This window comes from Sceloporus occidentalis, unplaced genomic scaffold, assembly GCF_023333645.1.
Source record: "Sceloporus occidentalis isolate IW3139 unplaced genomic scaffold, rSceOcc1.0.p SCAF_1, whole genome shotgun sequence".
Lineage (NCBI taxonomy): Eukaryota > Metazoa > Chordata > Lepidosauria > Squamata > Phrynosomatidae > Sceloporus > Sceloporus occidentalis.
Genome location: NW_028316981.1, coordinates 316,098,137 through 316,118,968, shown reverse-complemented (window position 1 = coordinate 316,118,968; position 20,832 = coordinate 316,098,137). Strand labels below are relative to the sequence as shown.

Below are 20,832 nucleotides of genomic sequence, written 5' to 3'. Positions count from 1 at the left end.
GTTTTACCTCCATTTTTCAAAGTCTTGCTGCAGAACAACTTCTCAGGAATCAACCAACTCTCAGCCTTCTTCCTCTCTACTGCCATTTCATCGTCATTTGATAACTCCTGACCATCCTTTTGGCTAATGGCCACTAGCCAAGGACTGAGTTACCTCACTGCTGTTGGTTGTGGTTGTGGTTGTGTGTGTGTGGTTTTTTTTTTCATATACCATCTAGCAAATTTTTTTACAGAGAATTCTTCTCCATTGCCTTTTATACTGCATGGGGTATGTTTAATTTGGAGAAGAGGAGACTGAGAAGTGCTATGATAGCTATCTTTAAATATCTTAAGGGATGCCATGTAGAAGATGGAGGCAGCTTGATTCTTTGCCACTCTGGAGACTAGAACACAAACCAGTGGGTTCAAAATACAAGAAAGGAGATTCTACCTAAACATTGGAAACAATTTATCGATGGCAAGAACTACTCAGCAGTGGAATAGACAGCCTCAATGAGCGTCTCTCAGGGTTGGATAGAGGGCCCTTGTGTTCCCTTCCAATTGTATGATTCTATAGTTCTATATAAAAGAAAGACTGACTTACATCCAGAATCTGTGAGGAAGAATGGACTAAACCAACCAACTATAACACAGAGAGCAAGATGCCAACGCCATACTTGCATCATGGCTGGAAAAAAGAAAAACCACAAGCCAATAATACCCATTTCTAACAATCCAGTCTTCATGACAGTGAAAATCCAGTCACACTCACAGGCTCCCTTTTGTTTTTTTGCAAGCCTGAGTTAATCAGAACGATGTGGCCTGAAATATACACACTACCAGTTATTTTAATCTCCAAGCTAAAGATAGATCCTAGCAAAGAAAAATAAGCCTGGAGACATGGGGAAATGTTTGAGCTGCGTTTTGTTCATGCTTCTGGGCAGCAGTCCAGCAGCAGAGAAATCTTTATTACTCCGTGAGCCCTGGAAGCTTCAGCAATGGCAGCAGCTCCTTGATGGATTGTATCTGGTCCCCTTTGTAAGAAGCCTGGAGAAGAAGTAGGTCAAGGAAGAAAGCCTAAGAGAGCTAAGGAGGACAACCAGCGAGTCCCAGGCAGAATAGGAATAAGACAGTTTGTGACTGCTTTAACTGCCTGGGCTCAGTGCTAGGGAATCCTGGGAATGGTAGTTTGTTGTGGCCCCAGAGCTCCCTAACAGAGACGGCTAAGTATCTCTACAGTTCCCAGATGTCCCTAGCATAGTTAAAGCGGTCTCACGTTGGACTATTTCTGCCTTGTGTTTGGGACCCCGGCTGCCTTCTTGTCAAGGAGGGAAGGCCTGAGATTCATTGCTGTAGAAGCCAAATTTCTTGCTGGGCTCAGGACTGCGGTGGCTCCATTTGGAAGTTTCTGGAGTTCTGTCAGTTTTTAGGCATCTGGAGGAACAGAATGCTATTTCGTCTGAAGAAAAAGAGAAGAGCGTTTCACTTCATCACTGAGATATCCAGGGCTTATCAAATATTCAAGGCGGTATTTTTCCCCAAGGAGTTATGACTCTTTCTTAGTGAAGACATTGCTAACTATCTGATACAATAGGCATCTAAATTATTTCTTTAAGTTACTTGCTGACATCCATAGTTTTCTGTGGGTTTTTTGGGCTCTGGGTCCATGTTCTAGAAGAGTTTGTTCCTGATGTTTCACCAGCATCTGAATTCTCTGAAGATGCCAGACACAGATGCTGGCGAAACATCAGGAACAAACTCTTCTAGAACATGGACCCAGAGCCCAACCCACAGAAAACTACCAGACTGCCTACTCCAGCACTGAGGCTCCTGGAGGCTCCTGTGGATCTCAGCACTCCTGGCACCATTTGGCATCTGACTATGGGGAGATGCCTCTGCAATGCTGCCCACTCCCCACAAAGCAGGGAACGGCCTCATGGGACGCTTTGGAGGCTCTTCATAAAGTGGTTTGGGGGAGATGGGAATTTGGGTGCTCCAAACGCAGGAAGGGAGTGTCAACACTTGTGTGTCCCTTACACAATGCCAGCCAATGCAGTATTACAGTCCTCTTGTCTTGGCTTCTTCTTGCTCCCCTCCCTGCTTTCCTTTCATCAACATGAATGATATGATAGTAATAATGCTGCTCTGCTTTGGCCAGGCCCCACCTGGAATACTGTGTCCAGTTCTGGGCACCACAATTCAAAAAGGATGTGGAGAAACTGGAGCCATGTGTCCAAAGGAGGGCAACTAAAATGGTGAAGGGCCTGGAAACCATGAAGCCCTATGAGGAAAGAGTTAGGGAGCTGGGGAAGTTTAGCCTGGAGAAGAGAAGGTTAAGAGGTGATATGATGATAGCTCTGTTTAAATATTTGAAGGGATGTCATATTGAGGAGGGAGCAAGCTTGTTTTCTGCTGCTCCAGAGACTAGGACCCGGAACAATAGATGCAAGCTGCAGGAAAAGGGATTCCGCCTGAACATTAGGAGGAACTTCTGACAGTAAGGGAACACACTCCTTCCTCGGAGTGGAGTGGAGTCTCCTTCCCTGGAGGTCTTTAAGCAGAGGCTGGATGGCCATCTGTCAATGGGAAGCTTTGATGGAGAGTTCCTGCATGGCAGAAGGGGGCTGGGTGGCCCTTTTTGGGGTCTCTCCCAACTCTAGGGTTCTATGACTCTAAGAAGCCAATCCTTCTTATTAGAGCAGGCCTTTGATATGCAATTCCTATCAGAGCGGCCTTTATGGGGCAGACGGGCCTTGCATCGGCTTCCGTTGTTCTGAATTTCGCTGAGGTGTTAACGTTGTTTTGTCTGTGAGAAAGGCCACTTGCAAACTACAGAAGTGAATAGAGATAGGAAATGATTAAACAGGTCACTGCTACGTGTATATATATATATATATATATATATATATGTTTGTGTGTATATCTAGCGTCACACAGGAATAGCTATTATTATTATTATTATTATTATTATTATTTTGTCAGTAACAGTTATGGCACTTAATAAATATAAACAGTTATCATATATATCTTATATTATATATGAATAACAATAATCAAATATGAATAATTATTAATTGTTCGAAATTATTTATTTACTATTAACTTCTATTATTTGCTGCTAATATTTGTATCCATGGCAACAGCCTTCTCAACCGGAAGCCCTGAAACGTCACTCCAGGAGCTCCGCCCACACGTGGCCCCGCCCCTTAACAGGGCCCTATAAATCCATCGTACTTTCGACACCGCCCAGCTCTCCCAACGGTAATCTCGCGAGAGTTCGTCGCTCAGCTTCTGAGGTAAGGCGACGGTTTTGACGTAAGACAGCGAAAGCACCGCCCCTCGGCTGCCTCCTCTGGATCACGTGGTTAAGGAGAGGGCGGGGACGAAAGCAGAGAAAGACAAGACGGGAGGGGCATGCGTGAGTGGGAGGAGCCGACGTTCTCTCGAGGCTGAGGGGAGGAAAGGGGGAGGAAAGAAAGAGGAGGGAGAAGCGTAGGCATTATGTCACAGGGGCAACTGTTGCGCATGCGTGCCAGGGACTACTAGACGCGCGCTCACGCGGGAGAAAAGACAAGGGCGTCAAAGCAGAGAAAGAAGCGGAAGGAGCGGCCATTACGTCATCATAGCGGCAACTTGCGCATGCGTACATGAGAGGAGTCGATGCTTGGGAGAGATGAGGAGGGGCGGGGCGCGAAAACCGAGAAAGCCAGTCAAGAGAGTACGCATTACATCACATCGTCCATTGGTGCACATGCGTGCATGACAGCAGTCGACGGGTGGGAGGGGAGGGGAAGCAGAAAAGCCAGTCAGGGGAAGAGTACGCGTTACGTCACACCGTCCACTATTGCGCATGCGTACATGGGAAGAGCGATGCGCGGGGCGCGAAAGCGAAGAAAGCCAATCCGGAGGAGAGTACGCGTTACGTCACAGTGTGCACTGGTGCACATAAGATGCTTCGATGCAGGGGAGGGGAGGGGAAGCCGAGAAAACCAGTCGGGAGCATAGTACGCATGACGTCACAACGTCCACTGTCGCGCATGCGTAGATCAGAAGTCGCGCGGAGGGGAGGAGCGCGAAAGCCGAGAAGCCAGTCGGCAGGATCGTACGCGTCACGGCATACCGGCAAATGCCGCTAAGTGCGCATGCGTGCGAGGGAGCAGCCCCTCGTGTCACGTGGTAAACGAGAGTGGGAGGGCGGGGGAGCGTGAGAGGGGCGGAGCCAGGAGTCACGTGACGGTGTGGTGGGCGCCGCCGCCGCCGCCGCCGCTTTGTGAGCGCCGCGGGCAGCAGGTAAGGCGGGCCTCCGTGGGCTCCCCAGGAAAGCGAGGCTCGGGGGCCTCCTCTGCCGGACCCTGCGGAAGGGCCTCGGAGGCCGGAGGGGGACAGTTATGCCCCCATCTTTGTTGGGAAGGAGAGGCCTCCCTGACTCGTTTCTCCCTTCTTCACACGTGCAAAGGACGGGGAGGGAGCCATGGAGCCTGGCGAGGAGAGAGTCAGGGAGAGGCCGAGAGGGATAGCAGCCCTTGGGACTCCAGCTCCCATGGTCCCTGGCTGCTGGCCAGTTGCGGGGCTTCTGGGAGCTGGAGTCCAAAGCGGAGGGAGGACCGAAGGCCGGGTGGGAAGCGGGCCTCCGAGGGACGGAGCCGGAGCCTCCTTCCCTCTTCCTTCCCTGCCCTTCTCAGGGAGCGAGCCAAGAAGAGAGGGATGCCTGTCAGGGCGAAGGGACTAAGGAAGGACAGGCCCGGCTTTGTTTCGGAAGGCTGCTGCTGCTTCTGACTGTGAAGCTTCGTGTCTTTGGTCGGAGGAATGGTTCCTCTGGGGCTCAGAGGCAGAAGCTGGCGGCAGCAGCAGCTCTCCGAGGCTTCAGCCTTGTTTCTTCAGAGGGCTTCGGAAGAGAAGTTGGCGGCAGGACTCTCGCCTTCTTTCCCTGGCCCCAAACTGCCCTTTAAGAGCCCCTGAAAGAGCGCTGAGTTTGGGGCCCTGGGACTCTGCTTCTGAGGGAAGCCCGTGCTGCCAACTTCTTTCTTTCAGCGGCTCTGCAGACGGAGACGGCTGTGTCTTTGAATCCTCCCGTCGGAGAAGTTGGCGCTTCGGATTTAAAAACCAAAGAGACCAAGCTCCAAAACAGACTGCAGAAATAGCCCAGTTTGAGAGCGCTTTCACTGCCCTGACTCAGTGCCGGGGATTGCAGTCTGTTGTGGCACAGAGAAGGAGAAACGTCTCACGAAGCTCCAGTTCCCAGAATCCCCCAGCACTGACCCAGGGCAGTTAAAGTGGTCTCAAACTGGGTTATTCCTGCAGTGTGGATTGGAGCCAGATGCAAATCCAGTGTGTTTTGGGCCCAAGTCTAGGAATGCTGAGGCTGCAGCTTCTTTCTCAGAGTTAGTCTCCAAGGGGCTACAAGACCCCTTTGACTGGCCTTGTTTTGAGATGGAAGGATGGGAAGAGGGGCTTGAAGACGTTTCTCTCCAAGCAGCAATTAAGCTCTGGCTTGTCCTCTTAGTTCACAGTTGGGATTGGGACTAATTTGGGGGGGGGGGGTTGTCTAGAAATGTATGACCCCCCCCCAAATAAATTTAAATAACAGTTTCTGGGGTGGGGAACCTTTATAACCATCCTTTGTGAACAGCCACAGAACTGCAAAGCCCATCTCCAGGATCATAGTCCAGTGCTGAAGTCACTATGCCAGGTTAGCACTTGTCTGATGGTCAAGATCCATCCTTGGCACTTGCTCATGCCACACATGTGAGGAAGTACACTAAGTCTACAAAAGCCTCCTTCTTTATTAATACCCTACTCTTCAGCCAAGGCTATCAGAGCGGCTTACAATTGGTTAATTGGACATTTCCCTGCCCTCAGGCTTAGCATCTAAACAATGTCTCAAAGATGCTCCAAGATCCCTTTGCAGACTGATCCTCCAGACTCCGAATTCAGAAATGAAGGGGGCCCTGGAGCCGTTTCCCTCCTTTCCTTCCATTAGACTGAGGAGCGTAGTCAGCCTCCTTTCCTCGGAGCTTGCTTTTTATTTTGGGAGGGTGGTGATCCTTTCCCCTGGCTTGGTACCCCTTGTGCTTTTACTAGCTTTGGCTTCCTTCCCAGCAGTAACAGTTGCCACTCCTTCTCCTGCCCTCCCATTGAGATTGCTGGGAGCAGGGTCTCCTGGTACTTAAGTTTCTCCCCCCCCCATCCCCCCCCCATCCCCCCCCCATGGCTGCTAGGCAGGAGAAGAGTTCTCTGACTTGGGTCATCTTGCAGCTGGCATCTGTGGGCTCTGGCAACATACCTGGAGAGGTGGGACTTCTTTAAAGCATCTTCCAGCTGCAGGATGTGGTTTCTCTTTTAAACTGCTCCTTTCAGAAATCACTGCAACATCTGCGACAGAAGAATGGCAGGCCAGGCTATATCAGAGGATCAATTAGCCATCTTAATCAGATACTATAAGTTGACAAATTTTGAAGTACAGTTGGCCTTCCTTGCCCAGAGATTTTTTTATCCATGGAGTCAAGCATCCATGATTAAAAATATTTTTTAAAAAGGATACATTCCCAATAGCAAACCTTGATTGTTTCCATTTTATATAAGAGACACCATTTTGCTATGCCGTTATATTTAATGGGACTTGAGCATCCATGGATTTTGTTTTCCACGGAGGTGGGGTGGGGTCTGATAGTGGTCTCAGGTTTAAAATACTAAAAGAATACAATTACAATATAATGTTTAACAAGGGGAAAGTGATTTGTTAGCAAAAGCAGTGACAACATCTGAGCAACTCTAGGAGGTTCCTTAGGGACAGGAGCTCCACACAGCCCTCTCTGCGATGTTAGCCCATAGTTCACCTTTGCTGTGAGCCCTTCAGGTTTGAGGAAATAATGGGGGCTAAATAGGGGTAACTTGCTTTTTAAAAACACAAGGACTGTCTTGCATTTCTGCTCTTTTTCAATGCAGCGGCAGCAACTATGGTGACCCACTTTTTAAAGAAAAGTTAAAAACAGTTATTGACTATTTTGGGTTGGACTTCAGGGAGTCCTGGGGTTCAGCTGAGTGTCGGATGTTGGCTGAGTATAAATACTGAACTGGCTTTAGCAGGGACAGATAAGTGGGTTTGAGGCCCATCTCAAATACGTGTTTACCTTTTGCTTGCTCCTTAAGCAACTGATGTTTCTATAAAACTGTAACCAGTCACTTGATAAGTGCCTTTTTAGAAAGTTTTACCTTCCTGTCGCCTGTGTGGAAAACGTTTTCTCTATTGTTTTAATTTGAATCAGTGATGGCTGAAGGTAAGAAAATAGTAAAATCCTTGAACAGCCATTTTTGATGCTTTTGTCTGGAAAGGCCTGTCCAGGGCTTTGAACAGTTGCCTTCCTTCCCACCAAAGCAGGAGTCGCATCTGAGTTTAAGGAAAAGGGAGAAAAATGCAAGCAGACTGAGAAAAGCAAGCTTTCCTCTTCGAAATGGCCTCATAAAAGGTGTTAGTTGCTTTATATTGGCAGATAGATTTTTATATTCATTGTTAGCACATGTCACATATTTCTCTGGCTTCTCTGTTTGGATATCTACCAAATTAGTTTTTTTCTTTCCAAATGGAAGACTAGATAATTGTCTGATTCTTTTAGCTCTGCATGAAATATATATATATATATACCAGTAGTGCTAAATCTGCTTGCTGTGCTGGACTTGCCTTTTTGTGTATCAAATGTATTATGTGAAAGTGTTACATTAATCACTGTAAACACTTGTTCACATGCAATCTGAGGGAAGAGAAGGTGTTTTATGTTTTATGTTCCTTCATATATTTGTGAGCTGTAAGTTAAGCTGTGAATTCACCCCTTTTTTTGCTAAATACAGAAGATGCTTAGCTTTTTGTGGGTTTTTCGGGCTATGTGGCCATGTTCTAGAAAATGCTCTTTAGACATACTGCTACTACAAGCTGGGTAAAAGCCAGGAATTCAGGTTAAGCTCTTTTTGCCCTTTCTGCCTCAGTGATAAGTAAATAGGTTCTGAGTTCTTGTTACATCTTTAAATGGAATTTTGAAACCCTGTTTATCTAGGCTAGGAGGGGAGAAATGTTAAGCTACAAAGGGTTTCTTTGTCTGGTCCTAACTGCATTATCTCTCTTTAAATGTAAAAGACAATATCCTAGAAAGAAACAGATTGAATTTTAGATTTTTTGCAGCAAACATGTTTAGTGGTTGATTTCATGGTTCTTTGTATTGCTTTTGTTGGCAACCATCCATAGGTTTAGCTGCATTGCTAGGCAACCTCCCATGTATGCTGGAATTGTAAAATCTGCACTTGGTGACTTTCCTTTGCTGGTTTCTCTGGATCTGTAACTTCTGCCTGGGCAAGTATGCCAGAGTCTGAACTTGTGCTTTGTTAAATGCTTGGGGGGTAATTGCTTGGCTGTAAGTTGTTGGACTGCAACTCCTGTCAGCTCTAAGCAGCATAGGCAATGGTGAAGTTACGCTGGGAGTTACAATCCAGCAGGGTCTGGATGGCTGCATTTTTGCTAGCCCATAGATTAAATCTATACCAGGCTTCCTGTTTCTAGTGTTAGCTTTGGAGGAATACTCTATGGTGAAAATGCCTGAAAGCAACTAGGAATCTGAGTATACAGTTGGCCCTCCACATTTGCAGCTTTGACTTTTGTGGATTTGATTATTTGCGGTTTTGATTAATATGTTCTCTCTAGGAACCTCTTAAGTTCTCCAGTGCAATTCTGCTGGAAGTAGACCATAGAGTTCTACTAGAGAGAGACTAGAAGTTCACAGAGAAAGCACTTCTCTAGGCATTTGTAGGTCCTCTAGCATGATTCTTTGATCACCTTCTGGAAGATGTTGACCACAGAGTAGCACTGGAGGAACTGGAGATTTCTAGAGAGGTGTTCTCTTAAGTAAAAAGAATAGCGTTTTTATATTTGCAGTTTTTCTACATTCACGGGGTTCCCTCACCCCTAATGCCAGCGAATGTGGAGAGATCACTCTAATTTGCAGAAGGGAGAATCTGGTTCTGAGTATACATGTTCTCCGACTACTCCTGATCCTTTTTAAGGGTGAAGGGGCAGTCTACCTTGCTGCTCCTAAAAGGTTCTGTGTTGTCAGACGGAATGATTTCATCTTGTTTGGGACATTATTTTCCTTTTGTCGTGGAAATCTCAGTGAAAGGGGAAAAAATCCTAGGCATGTGGGCTAAAATAGATCCTTCCATTTGGGACTCTTGGCAGGAGTGGGGGAATCCAACATACTGTGCTTTTCTTATTTTCAAGGGTGGGAAGTCTGACTGTTAGATCTTTTTCCCCAATTCCTGAATACACAAACATCCACTTTAAAAATACAGGGAATGGCGGTGAATATTTTAGTGCTACCTGTAAACTACTCCCTTGATGGGAGTCATAGTATTTCTTGTCATGAGTCTAGCCTGACATTGTAATCCTTACATTAGGGCAGTGCTTATTATTTTTGGTGGTTTCATTGACTATTTCAAAATCTACTGATGGCTGTGGATCCTCCATGCTGACAAACTTAAACACAATTTCAAGAGTAATAGGTAGGAAAACAAATAACAAAAATAATTATTGGGGGGGGGGTTTCCATTAACAGATGCACTAGAGGTCTATGGACCAAAATGAAGACTCCCTTATTCCAGGGCATCTAGAATTTATTGTAGTGCTTGATTTTCTGGTATAGTGGTAATGTTCACTGATAAGCTTTTGAATGCTAGCCCATATCAATATTACCAAAACTAAATGTGTCTGAACTCTCCCTAGAAGCTGAAAGGACTGTACTGATGTGAAGTCAAAGGCTTTCATGGCCAGCATCCATATTTTTTTGTGGGTTTGGAGCTATGAGGCCATGTTCTAGAAGGCGGCCTTATAGCCTGAAAAACCCACAAAAAACCATGGACTGAACTAAGTTGCATACTTGGGACATACAGTGAAATGTATGCTGGAAAGAGTGGAAAGAAAATGCTGGAAAGAAGTAGGAAAAGAAGACCATATTGCAGATGGATTGATCCAGTCAAGGAAGTCCAAAAGTTGGGTTTGCAAGACTTGAGCAGGACAGCTGATAATTGGAGCTCTTGATGGTCTGTCCTTCTTAAAGTCGCCATAGTTCAGTGATTCCCAAACCCTGATCCCCGAGGGGTTTTGGACTTCAGCTTCCAGAAGCCTTAGCCATCTAGGCCAGTGGTCAGAGGAGATTACTGCACTGCCTTTTTCCGTCCTTCCCTCCCAACCTAGGCATGGGCTGAAAGCTCTTCAGCACAAGTTTGATCACACACTTCTGTGCCAAGGTTGAAGGCATCCCATACCCGATCATGGCATCCCATACCCAATCCGGACTACTTTGGCACTTTTTGAAAGAACAGGATGATCGGGTAAGGATGGAAAAGGGGAAGTGCTATAATCTCCAGGGATTCTGGGAGCTAAAGTTCAAAACACTTGGAAGACCAGAGTTTGGCAGTCACTGCCATAGCTGAAGCTGGCTCATGGCAGACAGCAGCAAGAACAACCTCAAACATCTCAGTTTCAGTCTGACTGTCACAAAGTGGTGTGGCCATTGTTCTAGTATGCAGGTGGATTTGCTCTTCAGTGCATCTTTCCTCATAACTAATAAGCTACTCCACTGCAAGTTATTCTTGGGACATTTGGGCACTAATGTGTGGTACTGTGCTTAGTTTTATTTCTTAATATTAAGAGGCTTGATTTTTTTTTGCCTTGCTGTGAGAAAAACCTTAATGCCAAGATTGTAGTGTTGTGTGCTGCCCTAGTTATTAATTTTAGGAAGGACAAGATGTAGGGGCTTTATAAATAAAGCTTTAGATAACAAAACACAGAAGCCTAGAAAAACTTGAGAAGACTTGCTTCTGTTTTTAATGTTGACAGACTAGCTTTGGCCTAACTTCTGCTTTGTCAAATGGTTCTTATGTTGGAAAATAAATCCTTAGTACTATGAGAAAATAAATAAATTCAAGTTATATATTCATGTGGCAGAGCAGCAGTGAGGCATTTTTTTCCTTTTACAAAGTATAAATATGTTAAATTCTTAATACAGAAATTCAAAAGTATGAAAGCATTAAGCTAAAGAAATTCTGAAGTATTGATAAATAATTAAAGCTGACCCAGATGGGTCACTTTTTCATGAATATTTCCAGCAAGTTTTAGTGTTGGACTAAGAACCAGAGTTCAATTCCCAGCTTGGTCATGAAACCCACTGAATGGCCTTGGTCAAGTCACATCTTTTCAGCCTCAAGGGAAGGCAATGCCATTAGTCGAAAATGAATTGAAGATACACAACGATATTGAATGATTAGTTGACATTGCCCATATGAGTGATTTTTGAGTTTTCTTTTCTCTCTTTTTTTATTTTGACAGAAGGATCATTTTCTTTTATGAAGACAAAGATTCCTAGTTCTTTGGACAATTGGTGGCAAGATTAGCTTAGATATGAGAGTTGGCTGTCCTGTTTGGCAGCTGTAAAGCTGACAATTTTTATTAATGCAGTTCTTCAACAGTGTTTCCTCCTGACAATGTTTAATCTGTTCAACACCATGAAGTTACCTAAGGAGAAGGAGTAGCTTGCTATAGTTCCCCATTGAGATCTTCTGCACTTCACTGCTTATAGAATATATAAATATTAATATTGATGAATTATATGGAGGGGTTGTAATATAGATTTTTGAACCAAGGAGAAGAAATCACAAACATCACACTTAACTTATTTGACTGGGATAAGGTAAAAGCTTGATGGCTTTCTCAGAGTTCTTTGTATTAGTTGGGAATTTCCTGAACTACTTCATAAATTGTTCTCTGTTTATGTGACTCACATTTTCCCCAGCTTTCTATACTACAGTAATTCTGGGCCAACAGATATATGTGTCTGCATATAAATTATAGAGATCCTGCTACTTTGGTTCTAGTTCGTGGCTTACAAAATTGTTTAGCTTGGTTTGGTTTAAAGCTAATACAAAACCTGGCAACTGTTTGGCACACCAGACCAAGTTAAATTTCAGTAGAGAGAAGTATTGATCCAACTGCAAGGTATCATACACTAATTGTGAATTGCTGCCTGATACTGGAAGACGTCTTATTACTGAGCAGCGTACAAAGTTTAGAACAAGGGGAAGGGAAGCTGAAGGAAGAGGAAGTCAACTGTCTTTCAGTAAGGTTGGATCCTTGCTTCACCAGCATGGCCTACTTTTTCCTGGTATGGCTGGGAGAATCAATTCCACTTCAAAGTGTTTTCATGCTCAGCTACCCACAGATTCCTTTTCTAGTCTCTTTTGAATTGTTTGGGAGTTTCTTGAATGCTGGGAAGTAGGTTTCTGAACTAGTGTCTTACAGAAGCAGCCTGAGTACAAGGAAACTTGGTGTTTTCTTAAAAATACACTACACCAAGGCCAGAAATCAGGAAGAAAATGTTTCAGGAGTGTTGAAACTAACAGAACAGGCTGCAAGTGATAAGATACCAGGAGATATTCTGTACTGTGTTGGAAATGACTGCCATGTTCCCATTCACCACAACTCTGCTGATTCTTTGTTACATGGGACATACGGAGCTGCCTCATTCAAATATCTAGACCAGCATTGTCTGCTCAGACTTACAGCAATTCTGCGTGTTCTTAGGCAATGATTGTCTGATCAGCTTTTCGCTGGAAAAGAGAATGATTTTATTTTATTCAGTTATATGCTACTTTTTCCCAATACTGGCACTCAAAGTGGCCTACAAGTTATTAAAACCAGAACATATTAAAAATTATGCAAAACATTAGCTTATCTATATCAAAATAATTTTTAAAAAGCAGCTAAACAATCTAGGGTTAAAACTATTTCAAAGTGATTAAGCCTGAGAACAGCGGATTAGAATCATAGAGTAAGCACATCTTCATCCTACCCTTTCTTTCCCAGTTTTTGAACACAGAAGTACAGTTGGCCCTCCACCTTTGGGGCTTTGACTTTTGCGGCTTTGATTATTTGAAATTTTGATTAATGTTCTTTCTAGGGATCTCTAGGTCCTCTAGCGCAACTCTTCCAGAAGTTGACCATGGAGTTGTGCTGGAGAACCTAAAAGATCCTAGAGAAAACACTTCTGTAGGCATTTGTAGGTCCTCCAGCATAATTTTATGATCAACTTCTGGCAGACGTTGACCAGAGAGTTGCACTGGAGGACCTATAGATTCCTAGAGAGATCTTTTCTCAGGTAAAAATAATAGTGTTTTTATTTGGAGTCCTTCACCCCTAACGCCAGCAAATATGGAGGAACCACTGTACATCAAAGTCCATACAAACCCAGCACTTTTTTTTTAAAAAAGAAATCTTCACAATTAGAGGCTTCTTTATTGTTTTCAGAGGTTATTTCTGGTAGTGTTGCCACATCTTAGAGTTATATGGTTTTGATTCGTGCTGGTTTTAATAATTTGTAAGTTTCCACAAAGCAAGATACAGATGAAGATGGTTCCTAATAAGATTGTTATTTTGAACTGATGACCTACTAGTTGGGCTTATTTGTGGTTTTTCTTTTATTTGGCATATATGCAACTAATGAGCAAGTAAAAACGCAGATTCTTTTCAGTTTTCAATCTGAATTTGGTTTGGTCTCATGTGGTATGTAGGGTCCTTTCCTTGCGTAATATTTAAGCTTCATGCAGTGTAGTAATAACAGTAGGCCCAATGGATCATTGAAGTTTGGTTTGAGGATCTGCTGTGGATGCCAGTATCAAGTTCCATTATATACAATGTCATAGTAAAATGGTGTCCCTTATATATGGCAGAATCAATATTATCAAGCTGTGGATGCAGAATCAGTGAATACAGAGTACTGACTGTATCTATATTGTATAGTTTCCAGATCAGTGAGTTTGAGCATTGCGTACCACATTTTAAATGTTGAGTATGTATATTTAAAATATCGGTTATGTGTTAGAGGGGCCAAATCAAAAAGTCAGGAGTATCTTGCAGCATACCCTAAACACACCAGATCCTTTCTGATCATGGAAGCTAAGCAGGGTCAGCCCTGATTAGTACTTTTATGGGAAACTGCCAGTAAATACCAGGTGCTGTAGGCTCTATTTCAAAAGAAGGAACTGGCAAAACCAGTATACTGTGCCTAAGAAAATCCTATGGAATTTATGGGGTCAGCAGAGGTTGATGGGCAACTCGAAGGAACATACCCACAGAGGCATAATCAACAAAATTAAAATTGTTGTGTTCAAACAGTGTGAGCTATTTAAAAACATCTGGGATCACACATTTCAAGATTCATGATGAGACTTTAATGTGCTTGCAACGATACTGCTACACCTTTTCTATTTAATTTGGAAACATATGTCCAGAACAGTGTTACATAATCTTACCTTATATAAAAACTCATCTTTCAGATGAGAACTGAATGAATACTGTTACATATCAGGGTTAACCTCTGTGTATTCAGAAATAAGGTCAGCTGTGGGTGATGGAATAAGAGTTACACCATTGGATGCTGTGAGGTATCTTTAAAGAACTGGTGGGCAATAACCAAAGCTTCATGGAACTTGGAAATATGAAAATGATTGTGGAATCCATGTAGTTACCATATATACTTGACTATAAATAGACTGGATTTATAAATTGAGGACTGGTTTTGGGGCTAAAATTATGGATTTTGCCTTGACCCATGGATAGGTTGTGAGTAAAACTTGGAGGCTTCTTCAGTTTGTATATATGTGTGCATAAGGCAAAAGAGACTCTCATTGAGACTTTTTGCTTCAGCTTTCGTTTCAGCCAGGCGGGAGAGGAACAAACAGCAATATCAATCAATCACCCAGGACGCTCTCTGCTTGACTCAAGAGATAAAGAAACTGCATGGGGAAATCTGAAAAAGCTGCTATCACATTACCATAGTGACCCGTAAATAAGCCCATTTGAGATTTTGGGGTCAATTTTGGGATCAAGTTTCAGTGAGATTGAAGGAGAATTGGAGAAGGTAATACTTAGGTCTAAAACACACTGCAGAAATAATCCAGTTAGAGACCACTTTAACTGCCTTGGCTCAATGCTAGGGATTTCTGGGAACTAGTTTTGTGATACATTTAGCCTTCTCTGCTTGAGAGCTCTGGTGCTGCAATAAACTACAGTTCCCAGGATTCCCTGGCACTGAGCTAGGACAGTTAAAGTGATCTCAAATTGGATTATTTCTGCTATGTGTTTTGGACCACAGTATTTTAAACTAATCCATTTTACAACCTGCTCTAGTAGTTTAGGATTAATACTTTCATGAAGAGCAACAGTTGCTTTTGGTATAGCTCTGTTTTTTGCCTTTAATCTTAATGTAGGAATTTTGTCTTGGGACTCTTATGGCATGAAGTAAATATTAAATCTAAAGATCTAACAGGAGAGATTATTGAAGTGGTTGTGGGTGTATTGTAGTACTCATAAAGATTCTGCTTGTCCATAGGTGATTTTGGGAATGGATTCTTACAGGTAGAGTGATAAAAATGGTTTGCACCTGGTGCATTTGTGATCCAGTCTTACTGACCACGTCTGTACATCCAGTCAGGTTTGGATGTGTGTCCGATAGCTTGGATGAAACTATGGTTTTCTTAAAAAAATGTTAAAGGGATTCAGTTTATATGCGAAAAATGAAAGAGTTGAGTCTGAGGACTCAGAGGATTTTAAAGGGATTTTTGTTAACAGCACTTTGCTACATGGCTTGAATCCCAAGGTTTCTCCTGGTTTGTTTGGACAGATTGACAGTAGATAATAACCAGGAATGCGGCCTTTTCTTCTGCCCTTATCTGCCCAGCTGCAGTATCTTCTATAGTAGTGTTTTGTGGCTTGGTGTGTTTTTTATCTGAGGGTGCACTGTTGGCAGTGGTTTCACTGGGGAAGCTACATATGCAATCTGAGCACTGATGTGGTGGATAACTGGGTATGATGAACTTCTCCCAGGTAATGCTACATATTTGGCCAAAAACTGGTCACTTTATGTTCAGGCAGACTTCATGATGCTGGCTTGTCTGTGAAGATATGCTCTTCTACTTTAGTGTTAACAGGTTTGATTGTAATTAGAAACAGGGGTTCCAGATGCACTAGTATGAATTCAAAAAGTTGCTGCTAGAAACAAAGTTAAAGTCAAGAGAGATGTGTGTTTCCTTCTAGTTACTGTCTTGTGAAGATGGAAAATTATGCTGCTTCTGAATTATGAGTAAGTGAATGGTCTAATTTAGTCTTCACATTTTAGTCCATTTTGGATGTGATGGATAACAATTTCTCACCATTCTTTTCTTCACTTGACCAAGCAGGCATGCAGGCTGGGGATCATGAGAGTTGTCATCCAACAAATCTAGGTGCCAGTTTTAGAAAGATGAAAGAATGGCACTCAGAGCAGCAGTCAGGGATGCAGCAGAGTTCTGAACTATGAACATATTGTCTCTCTAAGTTGGTTGTACATGTAAGTGAATTACTGTACATGTTGAATTTTATTACAATAAAATTGTGTGCTTCAGTTATTCGGAACTTCGGAAACAAGAGTTCTGCTCTTCTCTAGTGATTTGAAGGCTCAACGATAAATAAGTTCTTATAAATTTCAGTTTTATTAGTTTTCCTAAAGCCTCCCCTCCTGAAACTTGAGAGCCATTAGGACTGAAGGGTGGGATATAAATACCTAAATAAATAAATAAACTTTGGCAAAATTGAATAAAATTGATTATGGATTTTCCTTTTAGAATGAAATGTTTAAGACAAGGTGTTCATGTGTTTATTCCCACTAAATTATTTCTGAGGACCATGCCAGGGCTTTATATTAGACCAGTGATGGCGAACCTATAGCACACATGCCAGAGGTGGCACTCAGGGCCCTCTCTGTGGGCACACATCCTGTCGCCGTAGCATAGTGTGTGCCAGAGTGTCTTACTAGAAAGCCAGAGGGACGTGGCACTTTGCAATAAATAAGTGGGGTCTGGGTTGCAGTTTAGGCACTTGGTCTGTAAAAGGTTCACCATCTCTGTATTAGACTGTATACACTACAGCATGGGATTCAGCATGAGATCATTGTAATTTCTGCTGTTGGATTCCATTTCTCAGGCCTGTTACAGACAGCCAAAATAAAGCTGCTTCAAGTCACAGTGGAGGTATAGTGTTTCAATGATGCATGCGTCCTAAGAGTCCAGAAGTTGCACCAAAGCCACGCTCCAGCCCTAAGGACTGGAGTGTGGCTTTGGTGTGGCTTCCAGACTCTTAGGACGCATGCATCATTGAAACACTATACCTCCACTGTGACTTGAAGCAGCTTTATTTTGGCTGTCTGTAACAGGCCTCAGTTCTTGTTTATGGGAATAAGTCTATTATGTCTGCTTGATAATATGAAGGACTTAGTTGTCATTGTGTGCCTTCTGACAGCCATATCCTAGGGTTTTTGGCAAGATTTATTTGTAGAAGGTTTGCCATTGTCTTGCTTTGATGTTGAGAGAGTGTGTCTTGCCCAGGGTCACCCAGTGGATTTCCATTACTGAATGGGGATTAGAACCCTGGTCTCCCAGAGTCCTAGGCAGACATTCAAACCATTATGCTGGCTCTTATAATTTCTGAAGGAGACAAGATAATGTTTGCTAATGTAACACGTCCATCTTTATTGTTTTTGGCTACTCCTCATAAACTGGCAAAAACAAGGAGGTTCCTTACAGTTTATGTGTTCCTTAACGGATCTTGTCGATCCTCATGTAACAATAAAATAATATCAGTGAAAGTTAATTCAGTTTGTAACTATTTTCTGAGTAAATTGTATTTCTATTATAACAAATGCGATAATTTTATGACAAACGAAGTTGTCCATAAATGTTTTTTTCCTTTAGTGGCTTCATAATTTCTGGAATTTTTGTATCTCTAGTCTCCTTTTGACTTTCTCAAGCCTAAAATTTATGTAGCAGTAGGAAGAATACAAAGTATTTGGTTTCAAAAGGATACTAGGATGTATGCCTGGTTGAGCTCCTTAAGAAACACATTTCACAGACGCACCACCACAGGTGAGAGAACCATCTTCCTAGTTTTTGTTTGACTCCTTTTCGTGGAAAAACTGTCAGGCAACATCATTAGATGATGGTAACATTTGAGAAGGTTGATATAAGTAGATGTTTAGGCTGCCAGGACTCAGTCTGCTCCAAGCCTTAGAAGGCTGTTATCCAGCATCTTGAACTGAGTTGCAGTCCCATGCCTTGTTATGGAATTTCTTTATCATCTTTTAAAAGGCGGAAAAGATGCAATTCTTTTTATAAAATGCAGGCACTTAAGCACTGGTTTCTTTGGAGACAGCATATTCTTGTCTCTGTAGGATGGAGAGCAGAAATTGCTTTTGCCCAATGGTTGTTTTTGCAGGAAATTGAGACATTAAAGAAATGGTTAGGTATAGCCTGTTGATCTGGTGACAAAATGTCCTGTGGAACACTGCTTGACATCCTGTGTAAAAATAAGCTTCTGTTGAAGAAAATAAACATGAGGGTGATGCTTTTGCTCGGCACAGTGGCATGTTTGTGAGTTTATCCCTAGTAAAAATAGGGTGGCACATAAATAAGTAAAGTGATTGCCAGCTCTGGCAAAAGGCCTCCTCCACTTCCTTTCTTTTGGATTAGATATTACTAACCTCTCCTAGTAAGGCCATGTGGTAAGAGTAAAATTCTGAACTGTGGTGATACTCACAATTCTGTTTTGAAGTTTCTTTAGGATGCTATATAGTGAAGCTTCTCCAGTGCTACCAGGCTGCACATTACATTACATTCTCTTAATCCTGCTATATTAGCTGTCTTGACAGCACCAAATTAAGCTGCTGAATTACCCCTAACATCTTTGCAAATCGAATCAAGTTGTGATATTGTGGTTGTCATTTTAGATACCTAATTGCTTTCTAGTATCATTGGATGCCTACTCCATTCCCAAGCAACTTCTGTGGCACTGTGAGCTCCATCACTGTTGGGTGCCTCTGTGGCATATCTGTAGGGAGCAAGTAGAAATGAACAAGGAAAGTTCCACAGGAGAGAAAGCTTTCAGAGGACAGAGTGGAAATTCAACCACTTTCTGTTGGCTTATTTGACTCAATTTAAATATGTCTGTATAATTTGGTGGAAGATCTTTTTCCTGTCTTCAGTAGTATTTGGTCCTGGAGAGCAAACTGTGTTGTCCATGACAACAGCATGATGTCACAAATCCAGAATTATGGCTCAGGTGCATTGAACGTCTGGTTTTGCTTTCATAGGTTTAGAAGAGAATACAAATGGGAAGCAAAGTAAATGTTGCCAGTCTTCAGTCTTGGTGCTGAGGGAGATGGGGTAGAGAGAGGTTAGGGTGAGGACTTGGACTTGGCCTGGATTCTAGGGGCTAGAATTAACTGTTAAATTGATTTCTCTTTAAACCTGAACTTTTGTGTGTGTTAAATTCTGAGAAACTACAGTATGTTATGTTTTTTAAATTGACTCTTCGGGCAATTGACTAAAATGGAGTGGGAAGAAAATCCCAACAGTCCAGAAGGAGCTGGTGCTTATGCACAACAGTTGATGACATCCTCAGTGCCTTTAAAAAGTGAATGAACTGCTGAGTATTTTGTAGAGTGGAATCACCTTGTTAATTAATTTACGGTGACACCTTGACTTACGGTAAGTACTGTAACTCAAAACTGCTTGCCACTCTGCCAGTAAACTTCACCAGGCTGTTCAATAAATGGTGCCAGGACTTTCTCAGCATCTGTTAACAAATGAAAAATTGATCAAGTTGTCTGTGGCAGGTTTGGGAGACTTGTATTGTTGACCTGCTTCTCCTCTCATTTTTTGCTTTATTATTAATTCTCTCTTCATAGTTATATGTGCAATAATGAAATATAACTTCATTCTGCTTTTTAGTTGAGTAGAAAGTGAACAGGGAGCCAGTGTAACGTAGTAGTTTGAGTGCTGGACTACGACCTTGGAAAATGGGATTCGATTCCCAGTTTGGCCATGAGTGAGTCGCATGCTCTCAGCCTCACGGGAAGGCAATGGCAAACCACCTCTGAACAAATCTTGCCAAGCAAACCCCATGATAGATTTGCCTTAGGGTCGTCATAAGTCGGAAACAACTTGAAGGCACACAACAACAGCTAAGCCAGTGAATAACCCATGTGAGCAATTGATTAGATCTCTCTCTCTCTCTCTCTCTCTCTCTCTCTGAGACTTTCATCTCATGAATGTTGGTGTGAGGCAGTCTCAGTTCCAGGTTCTCATACCCAGACTCATTCAGCTAGCCAACCATCTTACTAAAATCTCCATTCAGTGTGTGCTTTTGGAATTTCCTATAATCCTGTCCCTTGTACCCCATCCCAGCTCTCCTTGGTGTCCAGATATTGTTCCCAAAGTCTGGGCAAAGTCCTGGCCCTTCTCTCTGATCCCAGAGAGGCTATATATAACCATTAATTGGCCCATAAATAAGTTGGCCCAGACTTCTGATTTTTTGACTAAAATTTCTCAACATATGCATGAGTACATATGGTAATAAAAATTAAGAAAGAATTTCTCCTGCAGTATGACAATTTCTTTTTGCTGCATTGTGGTAGGGCTATGGTAGCAACACATGTGAAAGTGTTCATTTTGAAAGCATTTGTGCAAGAAAAGTTCCCAGCTGACTATGGTCCAAAACACACTGCAGAAATAATCCAATTTGAGACCACTTTAACTGCCCTAGCTCAATGCTAAGGAATTCTGGGAACTATCAGAGAGCTCTGGTGCCACAATAAACTCCCACTTTCCAAGATTCCCTAGCACTGAGCCAGTTAAAGTGGACTCAAACGGGATTATGTCTGCAGTGTATTTTGGACCTGTGTCTGTTTTTTTGTGTGTTCTAGAAGTGTTGATGAAGGAACTTATTGCC

At 42.7% G+C, this 20,832-nt stretch overlaps 1 protein-coding gene across 5 annotated transcripts in view; it reads left to right on the top strand.

The window, feature by feature from the left end:
• The first annotated feature begins 4,133 nt into the window (after positions 1 to 4,133).
• The window catches only part of LOC149324245 (ubiquitin-associated protein 2-like), a 120,080-nt gene continuing 103,381 nt past the window's right edge, over positions 4,134 to 20,832 (top strand). For 2 of the 5 annotated variants that reach the window (XM_089498006.1, XM_089498002.1), the window contains exon 1: positions 4,230 to 4,268. The gene's annotated coding sequence lies outside the window, so the exon portion shown is untranslated. Of the gene's footprint in view, positions 4,155 to 4,229; positions 4,269 to 7,221; positions 7,445 to 16,261; positions 16,400 to 20,832 lie in introns of those variants that run through there. The other 3 variants (XM_089498005.1, XM_089498004.1, XM_089498003.1) reach the window with 3 other exon arrangements.